Source organism: Protopterus annectens, chromosome 13.part0 (assembly GCF_019279795.1).
Source record: "Protopterus annectens isolate FY-2018-M chromosome 13.part0, PAN1.0, whole genome shotgun sequence".
Classification (NCBI taxonomy): Eukaryota; Metazoa; Chordata; order Ceratodontiformes; family Protopteridae; genus Protopterus; species Protopterus annectens.
This window is the reverse complement of record NC_056747.1, coordinates 31,597,881-31,610,890: the sequence shown is the minus strand read 5'-3', so window position 1 is coordinate 31,610,890 and position 13,010 is coordinate 31,597,881.

Genomic DNA, 13,010 nt, shown 5'->3' with positions numbered 1-13,010 from the left:
AACACAACCTTTTATTATAGCAATTTTTTAAGTTTATAAGATGGCTATTTGAAATTTGTCCTTAATTCTGGGACTGTAATACCCTGTTAGTGGCTTTGTCCAGGTTTTTTGTGCTAAGGATGACAGCTATGGCAAAAACTGAATTCAGTGAATATGTTTGAGGGCTGTATTCCCTCATTACTGGGTTTGTCCAGGTGTTTTTTGCTAAGAGGTCGACAGCTATGGTGAGAACTCAATTCAGTAAGTGATAGCCATTTAAGTTTCAGTCGTCCTCTCTTTCACAAAGCAGCTGATTTGGCATAGTGGTATGTTGCTCTTGACTGTTTTGCACAGGGACCTTGGCAGTAAAATGTATGGTGGTAACACAGCATTTTATTCTAGCAGCTTTCCAAGATTATACAAGCAATGTTTAATGTGTCCCTGGTTTTTGCCCTTTTGACCCACCCCAATAAATTTGGCTTTTTCCAGACTTCTTGTGCTGTGACGTTGAGATGCAGTTGAGTATTGAGTAGATTTTACAAGGAGCTGAGAGCTGTAGGGGAAGAGAAGTTTAGTGCTGATTATGCTAAGTCAGCTCCCATTGCTAATAGCACAACAGGTTGTGTACTTGCTTTTGATGCAGAAGGTTGTTGGTTCTACTCCCATAAGGGGTGAATGCTTCCATACTGAAAGTTAAGATACTAACTATAAGCCTGTTATCAGTTTGCCATCCATTTCCTATTGCAATATTACTAGCTTATTTTTAATGTAATTTAGGCAATTTATTCCTCAGGGGCATCAGACACTTTATTTTTCGATGAAACCATGAAATATAAAGGTGATTGCTAGCAGCAACCTCTTCATTACAAATTTATTTAACGTGGAATTATTTAAATGACTTTTTTACTACTTCAGAGATTGTGCATATTTACTGATAATGGTGGACTGTAGAATTGTGCATATTTACTGATAATAGTGGACTGTAGAAGTTTGAGTAGACTTTTATGATGGAAATGTTCTGAATTGGGCAGTTTTGTTTCATTGTTTACAGGAAAAATGTTCAAAGCAATAGGAAGGTGTATCAAAGAGCACATGTATGTTTTATATGCAAGGGGCCTATGATTTGAAAACAGCCCAGAGTTAATTTTTATCTGCCACGGGTAAAATGTATTTTCTTTGAATGTGGGTTTTAATGTTGTTTCAATGAATGTGAGTTTCAAGGGCAGAGAAGTTTTAATGCCAAGTTTGTTTAGCAGATGTCTTAGTGTTTGTGCTGTAAAACGCAAAATAAAACTTTAAAATGAAGTTCAAATCATCATAGAAGTAAATCAGTATGCACATTAGTGTTTATGGTAAATGGAGTGAAATAGCAAAGTAATGGATCATTGGAATGGCTGCAGGGGGAGGCTCCATTCGACCATGGTTTTGTGAGGAGGGAAGGGCAGCAAACTTAGACAGCCCCAGCTGAACTATACCTCCCAACTGTCCAGATTTTCAAAGAATGAATAGATTTTTTGCTTCTTATTTTTGGTTTGTTCCTCATAAAATTTGTGGTTTTCTGGCAAATCATTTAGGAATTAAGTCACTAAATGACACACTAGTTTCAGACTTCATAACCTTCAGAAAAATGCATGCTAAAGTAAGACCTGTTCTATCAACTGTCCCAGTTTATACAAGAGCAATTTTTAGTACTGTTTATATGTTTCCCCCAATATATTTGGCCTTGTCCAAATTTATGCCCCAGTTTATACAAGAGCAATTTTTAGTACTGTTTATATGTTCCCCCAATATATTTGGCCTTGTCCAGATTTATTGCATTAACAGGTTGAGAGGTACATGCAAATAAATTGCTTTATAGAATTAGGCATAGCCAAACCTCTGAACTGTCCCTGATTTTGGCTCAAAATGTTGCTCTTCCCCTAATGATCCCTCTGCAAAATAGCAATTTTGGAAGAAAACATGGAGGGTTTATAATTAAGAAATAACTGTAATAATCAGATTACTTTTATTTAAGAAATGCATGCAGATTATTTTATTTTGTCAGCTGCTCAAGTCAGTAGTACTAATATTAAAGTGTCCCTTCTTTGACAGGTTCCCAGCTGTATTGTGTTGCTATTTTATATTTTTACATCACACCTTTGGTCCATTTTTCATAAAATTGTGTTTTTTTTGGCAAATTAGTGACAAATAATTAAAGACTGAAGTTAGAAAATAATGACAGACATTTGAGTTTCAGATTTCATACCATTCAGAAAATTCATACTAATGTAAGACCTCTGTTAGCTTTCTAAGTTTATAAGAGCAATATTTTAAAAATTGTCCTTATTTTTGGGCCTTTGTCCCATTTCTTTGTATGGCTTTGTCCAGATTTCTTGCTCTGAGGTTGAGAGGTATGACAAATGTGTCAGGGCCATCACAAGTCAGCCAGAGACATTTCAAACTGTGACATACTTGTTACACCCCACTCCCCCATGTAGTGACTTTGGATGTGTCAAAGCAAGGCAAGGAGTAGTTATGCAGTGTAGATGTGCAGAGAATCCCACCCATCCAAGGTAGACACAAGTACTAGAGTGGCTTTTCATCTGTCCTTGATTTTTACAGAATGGTCTGGTTTCTGTCATATTTTTTGTACTGTTGATTTATGCTTATTACTCAAAGTGCCTGTTGCTCTGTGTTTAAGTAGCAATACTTTAATGACCATCAGGTAAGCTTGGCTGCAATTGCAAGATGCAAGTAAGCTTTAATAAGCATACTGTTAAAGAATTGCCAACATTGAAAGCCTTTCTGTTGCCATGTAGAGAATACTTAACTAGATAATGTATAAGCCTTGGGTATTGAAAAGCATATGCCAGTATTTGTAATAAAGGACAGAATTACATTATTTTAAGAGTCTCATTACACTTGGAGACTTCCAGTCATCTCTGCAGGCTTTACCAGTAAACCAAATGCCAATCGCATGGTCTATAACCTGTACAGTAATCCTTTTAAGCAATGTATCTTGAGCTTATTTCTTGTTTGCTTTTCATTTTTTACTTTGATCATGTTTTCCCCATGAAACAAGTAGATGTCAGGCAGCAGGTCTTTTTTTGGATAAGAAACATTTTTACAAGTGGGGGCATCAGAGATTTCTACTTTCAGCATGTTACTTGTTACTTTAATAAAGCTGAATATAAATTATAATTAGAACTGCAGTGCAGGAAGTGGTTTGAGTTGAGTGCTGCTTGTTTTTCTTATACTTGATTTTGACTGGCATTCCATTAATGTATTTTAAAAAAAAGTAATTTATTTTTTCATGCCTCACAACCTTTTTTGTTTCCATCTAGATATTAAGCTGTCATGCAGCCAATGCATTGAAATATTTTTATTCTTCTACACTTCATTTTGTCTTGATTGGACTCTCATAATGACGGTTTGGCACCCAGTGCAGTATATTTAGTTTTTGTGGTTTGCTACTACAGGTGTGTGTGTGTGTGTGTGTGTGTGTGTGTGTGTGTGTGTGTGTGTGTGTGTGTGTGTGTGTGTGTGGTAGGGAATACCTCAGGCTTGAACCCTGTACCTTGTATGCAGGTGTTACAGACCTGAATTCCCTACCCACCACCATTTGTAAAAAAAAAAAAAATTGCAGATTTTTGCCTCATATTTGATCTGATCTGTTCCTCATAATATCTGTGGTTTGTAAATGTTGCAATGCTTGATATTTGATGGTGCAGTGGTAGCACTGTTGCCTCACAAGCTGCAGGTTCTCAGGTTTGCTTCTTGGCTGGGGTGCCTTCTTTGTGGGGTCTGTATCTTCTCCCTGTGTTTGTTTGGGTTTGCTTTTGTGTCCTCCCATGTTACAAAGACATGTCTGCATTATTTCTTCCTGGGCCTCTACTGAAATTTTTTTTTTGTTCCAAGTCAGACTGTCCTGATTAACAAATGTTAAATAAAATTGACAGGCATTTGAATTTCAGACTTCAGGTTTCTGAATGTTTAATTCCTTGCATATTTGATGGTGCAGTGGTAGTATTGTTGCCTCACAGCTATAGGTTTTCTGGTTTGATTCTTGGCTGGGGTGCCTTCTGTGTGAAGTCTGCATCTCCTCCCTGTGTTTGTGTGGATTTGCTCTGGTGCCCTGTCATTTTACAAAGACATGTCTGCAGTATTTCTCCCTGGGTCTCTGCTGAAAATTGTTTTTGTTCTGTCAGCAGTAAAATTGACAGGCATTTGAATTTCAGACTTCAGGTTTCTGAATGTTTAATTCCTTGCATATTTGATGGTGCAGTGGTAGTATTGTTGCCTCACAGCTATAGGTTTTTTGGTTTGATTCTTGGCTGGGGTGCCTTCTGTGTGAAGTCTGCATCTCCTCCCTGTGTTTGTGTGGATTTGCTCTGGTGCCCTGTCATTTTACAAAGACATGTCTGCAGTATTTCTCCTGGGTCTCTGCTGAAAATTGTTTTTGTTCTGTCAGCAGTAAAATTGACAGGCATTTGAATTTCAGACTTCATGTTCTTCAGAAAATACATAGTAACACAACCGTAACACAACCTTTTATTCTAGCAATTTTCTAAGTTTATAAGATGAATATTTGAAATTTGTCCCTATTTTTGGGACTGTATTCCCCCATTATTGGCTTTGTCCAGGTTTTTTGTGCTAAGGTTGACAGCTATGGCAAGAACTGAATTTACTGAATATGTTTGAGGGCTGTATTCCCTCATTACTGAGTTTGTCCAGGTGTTTTGAACTAAGAGGTTGACAGCTATGGTGAGAACTGAATTCACTAAATGATAGCCATTTAAGTTTCAGTCTTCCTCTTTTACAAAGCAGCTGATTTGGCGTAGTGGTATGTTGCTCTGACTGTTTTGCACAGAGACCTTGGCAGTAAAATGTATGGTTCTAGCAACTTTCCAAGATTATACAGGCAATGTTTGTGTCCCTTGGTTTTGGGCTTTTGACCCCCCCCCCAATACATTTTGGCTTTTTCCAGTTTTCTTGTGCTGCGAAGATGAGTATTGAGTAGATTTTACAAGGAGCTGAGAGCTGCAGGGGAACAGAAGTTTACTGTTGCTTAAGTGAAGTTGGTTTGCCTTGTTAATAGCACAACAGGTTGTGTACTTGCTTTTGATGCAGAAGGCTGTGGGTTCTACTCCCACAAGGGGTGGATGCTGCCGTACTGAGAATGTTCTCCTTGGTGAAGATATTAACTATGAGTCTGTTATCAGTTTGCCATCCATTTCCTCTTGCAATATTACTAGCTTATCATTTTTTTAATGTAATATAGACAATTTATTCCTGAGTGGCAACAGACACTTTATTTTTCGATGAAACCATGAAATATAAAGGTGTTTGCTAGCAGCAACCTCTTCATTAGTTACAGATTTCTTTAATGTGGAATTATTTAGATGACTTTTACTTCTTCAGAGATAGTGCATATTTACTGATAATGGACTGTAGAATTGTGCATATTTACTGATAATGGTGGACTGTAGAATTGTGCATATTTATTGATAATGGTGGACTGTAGAATTGTGCATATTTACTGATAATGGTGGACTGTAGAATTGTGCATAGTTACTAATAATGGTGGACTGTGGAAGTCTGAGTAGACTTTTATGATAAATGTTCTGAACTGGGTAGTTTTGCCATTATGGGTGCATGCGTTTTGTTTCATTGCTTACTGGAAAAATGTTCAAAACAAATTTAAAATGCCCTCTAACAACTGTAATATATTGTACAAGGAATATAATTTAGTACAATGAGGAAGGTGTATCAAAGAGCACATGTATGTTTCATATGCAAGGGGCCTATGATTTGAAAACAGCCCAACATTAATCTTTATCTGCCACTGGCAAAATGTATTTTCTTTGAATGTGGGTTTCAATATTGTTTCAATGAATGTGAGTTTCAAGGGCAGAGACGTTTTAATGCTAAGTTTTCATTGTGAGACTGCATTGCTTTGTTTAGTAGATGACTTAGTGTTTGTGCTGTAAAATACAAAATAAAACTTTCAAATGAAGTCCAACTCATCATAGAATTAAAGCAGTATGCACATTAGTGTTTATGGTAAATGGAGTGAAATAGCCAAGTAATGGTTCATTGGAATGGCTGCAGAGGCTCCATTCAACCATGATTTTGTCAGGGGGGAAGGGCAGCAAACTCAGACAGGCCCAGCTGAACTATACCTCCCAACTGTCCAGATTTTCAAAGAATTAATAGATTTTTGCTTCTTATTTTTGGTTTGTTCTTCATAAAATTTGTAGTTTTCTGGCAAATCATTTAGAAATTAAGTCACTAAATAATGATACACTGAGTTTCAGACTTCACAACCTTCAGAAAAATGCATGCTAAAGTAAGAACTGTTATTCTATCAACTGTCTCAATTTATACAAGAGCAATTTTTAGTACTGTTTATATGTTCCCCCAATATATTTGGCCTTGTTCAGATTTACTGCATTAACAGGTTGAGAGGTACATGCAAATAAATTGCTTTATAGAATTAGGCATAGCCAACTTCTCAACTGTCCCCGATTTAGGCTCAAAATGTTGCTCTTCCCCCTAATAATCCCTCCACAAAATAGCAATTTTGGAAGAAAACATGGAGGGTTTACAATTAATAAATAACTGTAATAATCAAAGTTATAGATTACTTGAAATGCGTGTAGATTATTTTATTTTGTCAGCTGCTCAAATTAGCAGTACTAATATTAAAGTGTCCCTTCTTTGACAGGTTCCCAGCTGTATTGTGTGGCTATTTTATATTTTTGCATCACATTTGGTCCATTTTTCATAAAATTGTGTTTTTGGCAAATTAGTGACAAATCATTAAAGACTGAAGTTAGAAAATAATGACAGACATTTGAGTTTCAGATTTTATACCCTTCAGAAAAGTCATACTAATGCAAGACCTATTCTATTATCTTTCTAAGTTTATTAGAGCAATATTTAAAAAAATGTTCTTATTTTTGGGCATTTGTCCCACTTCTGTGTATGGCTTTGTCCAGATTTCTTGCTCTGAGGTTGAGAGGTATGACAAATGTGTCAGGGCCATCACAGTCAGCCAGAGACATTTCAAATTGTGACATACTTGTTCCACCCCACTCCACCATGTAGTGACTATGGATGTGTCCAAGCAAGGCAAGGAGTCGTTATGCAGTGTAAATGTGCAGTGTCCCCCCCCCATCCAAGGTAGACACAAGTACTACAGTGGCTTTTCATCTGTCCTTGATTTTGCAGAACGGTCTGGTTTCTGTCATATTTTTGTACTGTTGATTTATGCTTATTACTCAAAGTGCCTGTTGCTCTGTGTTTAATTAGCAATGCTTTAATGACCATAAGGTAAGCTTGTCTGAGATCGTAAGATTCAAGTAAGCTTTAATAAGCATACTGTTTAAGAATTGCCAACATTGAAAGCCTTTCTGTTTTTGCCATGCAGAGAATACTTGACTAGATAATGTATAAATAAGCCTTGGGTATTAAAGGATAGGATTCCATTATTTTAAAAAGCTCATTACACTTGTTGGAGACTTCCAGTCATCTCTACAGACTTTACCCATAAACTAAACAGAATGCCAATCATGTGTGGCCCATAACCTGTACAGTAATCCTTTAAGCAGTGTATCTTGAGCTTGTTTCTTGTTTGCTTTTCATTTTTTACTTTCATGTTTTCCCCATGAAACAAGTAGAAAAGTTGTCAGGCAGCAGGTCTTTTTTGGATAAGAAACATTTTTACAAGTGGGGGCATCACAGAGATTTCTACTTTCAGCATGTTACTTGGTACTTTAATAAAGCTGAATATAAATTATAATTAGAACTGCAGTGCAAGGAGAAGGGGTTTGAGTTGAGTGCTTCTGGTTTTTCTTATAATTGATTTTGACTGGCATTCCAGCAATGTATTTAAAAAGTAATTTATTTTTTCATGCCTCACAACCTTTTGTTTCTATCTAGATATTAAGTAAGCTGTCATGCAGCCAATGCATTGAAATATTTTTATTCTTCTACACTTATTTTTGTCTTGATTGGACTCTCATAATGATGGTTTGCCACCCAGGGCAGCGTATTTAATTAAAGTTAGTTTTTGTGGTTTTGAGCATAGCTCCTCCCCTTTCTAGTTGACCACAACCCTTCCCCTTGACCCCACCCATTCAGCTGTCTCCTGCAGCCCCCCTTTTGATTGGAAGTCACCAGCCACCACTGGCTATAGCTGAATATGTCATTCAGTATTAGTACAGTACTCAGTGACATACCCCGAAGGCAGCTACAGCTGAATATGTCATTCCATACTAGTACAGTACTCAGTGACATACACTGAAGGCAGCTACAGCTGAATAGGTCATTCAGTATTAGTTCAGTACTCGGTGACATACACTGAAGGCAGCTACAGCTCAATATGTCATTCATTATTAGTACACTACTCAGTAACATGCACTGAAGGCAGCTAAACCTGAATATGTCATTCCATATCAGTATAGTACTCGGTGACATACACTGAAAACAAATACAGCTGTATGTCATTCCAAATTAGTACAATACTTGGTGACATACACCGAAGGCAGCTACAGCTGAATATGTCATTCATTATTGGTACAGTACTCAGTGACATGCACTGAAGGCAGCTACAGCTAAATATGTCATTCAGTATTAGTACAGTACTCAGTGACATACACAGAAAGCAGCTACAGCTGAATATGTCATTCAGTATTAGTACAGTACTCAGTGACATGCACTGAATGTTGCTACAGCTGAATATGTCATTCAGTATTAGTACAGTACTCTGTGACATGCACTGAAGGCAGCTACGGCTGTGTATGTCATTCAGTATTAGTACAGTACTCAGTGACAAACACTGAAGGCAGTTTCAGCTGAATAGATAATTCTGTATTAGTAACTGTACTTGGTGACATACACTAAAGGCACCTACCGCTAAATATGTCATTCCATATTAGAACAGTACTCGGTGACATACACTGAAGGCAGCTACAGCTGAATATGTCATTTTGTTTTAGCACAGTTCTTGGTATGATACCTTGAAGGCAAATACATCTGAATATGTCATTCAGTATTAGTACAGTAGTCAGTGACATACATTGAAGGCAGCTACAGCTAAATATGTCATTCAGTATTAGTACAGTACTCAGTGACATACACTGAAGGCAGCTATGGCTGAATTTGTCATTCAGTATTAGTACAGTACTCCGTGACATACACTGAAGGCAACTACAGCTGAATATGTCATTCTGTATTAGTACAGTACTCAGTGACATGCACTGAAGGTTGCTACAGCTGAATATGTCATGCATTATTCGTACAGTACTGTGACATGCACTGAAGGTTGCTACAGCTGAATATGTCATTCAGTATTAGTACAGTACATGGTGACATACACTGAGGTAACTACAGCTGAATGTCATTCATTATTAGTACAGTACTTCAGAGATATACACCGAAGACAGCTACAGGTGAATATGTCATTCAGTATTAGTACAATACTCAGTGACATACACCGAAATTAGCTACAGCTGAATATTTTAATCAGTATAAGTACAGTACTGTGTGACATACACCAAAGGCAACTACGGCTGAATACCTCATTCCATATTAGTACAGTATTCGGTGACATACACTGAAGGCAGTTATGGCTGAAAATGTCATTCTGTATTAGTACAGTACTCAGTGAGATACACTGAAGGCAGCTAATGCTAAATATGTCATTCAGTATTAGTATAGTACTTAGTGACGTACACTGAAGGCAGCAACAGATGAATATGTCATTCGGTATTAGTATAGTACTCAGTAACATACAACAAAGGCAGCTACGGCTGAATATGTCATTCAGTATTAGTACAGTGCTCAGTGACATACACTAAAATTAGCTACAGCTGAATATGTCATTCTGTAGTATTACAGCACTCTGTGACATACACAGAAGGCAGCTACAGCTGAATATGTTATTCAGTATTAGTACTGTACTGAGTGACATGCACTGAAGGTTGCTACAGCTGAATATGTCATGCATTATTGGTACAGTACGCAGTGACATACATTGAAGTTAGCTACAGCTGAATATGTCATTCAGTATTAGTACAGTACTCAGTGACATACACTGAAGGCAGCTACAGCTGAATATGTCATGCATTATTGGTACATTACTCAGTGACATGCACTGAAGGTTGCTACAGCTGAATATGTCATTCAGTATTAGTACAGTACTCGGTGACATACAATGAAGGTCGCTACAGCTAATATGTCATTCAGTATTAGCACAGACCTTAGTGACATGCATTGAAGGTCACTACAGGTGAATATGTTATTCAATATTAGTACCGTACTCAGTGACATGCACTGAAGGTTGCTACAGCTGATCATATCATTTAGTAATAGTACAGTACTCAGTGACATACACTGAAGGCAGCTACAACTGAATATGTAATTCAGTATTAGTACAGTACTTGGCGATATGCAACTAAGGCAGCTATGGCTGAATATGTTATTCAGTATTAGTACAGTACTCGGTGACATACAGATAGGCAACTACAGCCGAGTATGTCATTCAATATTAGTACAGTACTCAGTGACATACACTGAAGGCAGCTACAGCTGAATATGTCATTCAGTATTAGTACAGTACTCGGTGACATACACTGAAGGCACCTACAGCTGAATGTCATTCAGTATTAGTACAGTACATGGTGACATACACTGAGGCAACTACAGCTGAATGTCATTCATTATTAGTACAGTACTTCAGAGATATACACCGAAGACAGCTACAGGTGAATATGTCATTCAGTATTAGTACAATACTCAGTGACATACACTGAAATTAGCTACAGCTGAATATTTTAATCAGTATAAGTACAGTACTGTGTGACATACACCAAAGGCAACTACGGCTGAATACCTCATTCCATATTAGTATAGTATTCGGTGACATACACTGAAGGCAGCTATGGCTGAAAATTTCATTCTGTATTAGTACAGTACTCAGTGAGATACACTGAAGGCAGCTACAGCTAAATATGTCATTCAGTATTAGTATAGTACTTAGTGACATACACTGAAGGCAGCAACAGATGAATATGTCATTCGGTATTAGTATAGTACTTAGTGACATACACTGAAGGCAGCTACTGCTGAATATGTCATTCAGTGTTAGTACAGTACTCAGTGATATACAACTAAGGCAGCTATGGCTGAATATTTTATTCAGTAATACTAAAGTATTCAGTGAAATACACAGAAGGCGACCACACCTGAATACATCATTCCATATTAGTACAGCACTCAGTGACATACATTGAAAGCGGCTACAGCTGAATATGTCATTCGGTATTACTACAGTACTCAGTGACATGCACTGAAGGTCGCTGCAGCTGAATATGTAATTCAGTATTAGTACAGTACTCAGTGACATGCACTGAAGGTCACTACAGCTGAATATGTCATTCAGTATTAGTACAGTAGTCAGTGACATACATTGAAGGCAGCTACAGCGGAATATATCACTCAGTATTAGTGCAGTACTCAGTGACATACACCCAAGGCAGCTCCGGCTGAATTTGTCATTCAGTATTAGTACAGTACTGGTGACATACACCAAAGGCAACTACTACTGAATATGTCATTCTGTATTAGTACAGTACTCGGTGACATGCACCGAAGGTCGCTACAGCTGAATATGTCATTCAGTATTAGTACAGTACTCAGTGACATGCACTGAAGGTTGCTACAGCTGAATATTATTTATTTATTTTTATTTAAATTTGTTGACTGGGAGTGTCCGACTGGACGTAGGTCGATTTTCAGCGGAGGCCCAGGGAGAAAAGCTCCAGTTAAAATAAACAGACAGTATTTACATTGGATTACATAGTGATTAACAATTTGTATAGCAATTACTTACAACATATTTACAGATGAAGAACATAGTACATCAGTAGACAACTAGAATCTTTATCTGTGAAGTGCATACCAGACATTAACAAATGTTACAAGAAGAAGAAGTTCATGCTGTATAATAAGTACTGGCTTATGAGCATCTGAGCTTGCTATAATCAAGGTAGTTAGTGGAGTGGAAAGAAAGGTAGTGGTTGGATGGGGTGGGTGATATTAGAGTGGGAGTTGCAAGAGCATAGCCAGCATGTTTTTAGTTGCGCTTTTAGTAAAGTTTTGAAGTGGGTGCATGATGGTATGGAGGTAATTGTGGGTGGAAGGGAGTTCCATAATTTGGCTATGGTGCAAGAGAATAGTGCTTCACCAGCAGAGTTATTGGTTTTAGTGATCTACAAGTGATTTTTGTTGCTGGATCTTAGTGGTCTGGTGGTGCGATAGAGTTGGAGTAGATTCTGGAGGGATGGGACATTTAGTGGATGGTTTACTAGTTTCTGGGCGAGTGAGAGTTGATACCATTGAAGGAGATGAGGGAGTTCAAGCCAGCCCAGTTCAGCAAGTGAGAGACAGTGGTGACTACAGTAGGATGACGCTGTGGCGAATTTGGCGATTTTGTTGTAGCAGGTCTCTAGCTTGTTTAGATCACATTGCCTTAGGTTGGTATATATTGGAGAGGCATAAAATAGGGTGGAGATAAGGTGGGAATTTGCTATTGAAATCTTTGCTGCTTTGGTGAGAAATTGCTTATTTCTGTATAACACTCCTAGTTTTTTGTGGACTTTTTTTATAGTCATGAATATGTGAATGTCAACTTTTAGTTTATTGTCCATTTCCACTACTAGCAATTTGGTGTGTTCAGTTGGGTATATAAGTGGTGTTGTCTTTTACCATGATGTTAAAGTGAGAGTTGTTTTGAGTATGTTTGGTGGATTGGAAGATGAGTAGTTTAGTTTTGTTAGGGTTGAGTATTAATCGGGCATCGGATAACCATGTTTCAACAGAGGAAAAGGCTTCCGTGTGACTTTTTGCAGTTTTGGTAGGGACTGGGCTGAGCAGATGATGGTCAAGTCATCAGCGTATTGTATGAGTGTGCCATGTTTGGTGGCAGAGGCTAGATTATTGGTGTAAACAGAGAAGAGTAGGGGTCCAAGGATGGATCCTTGGGGAAC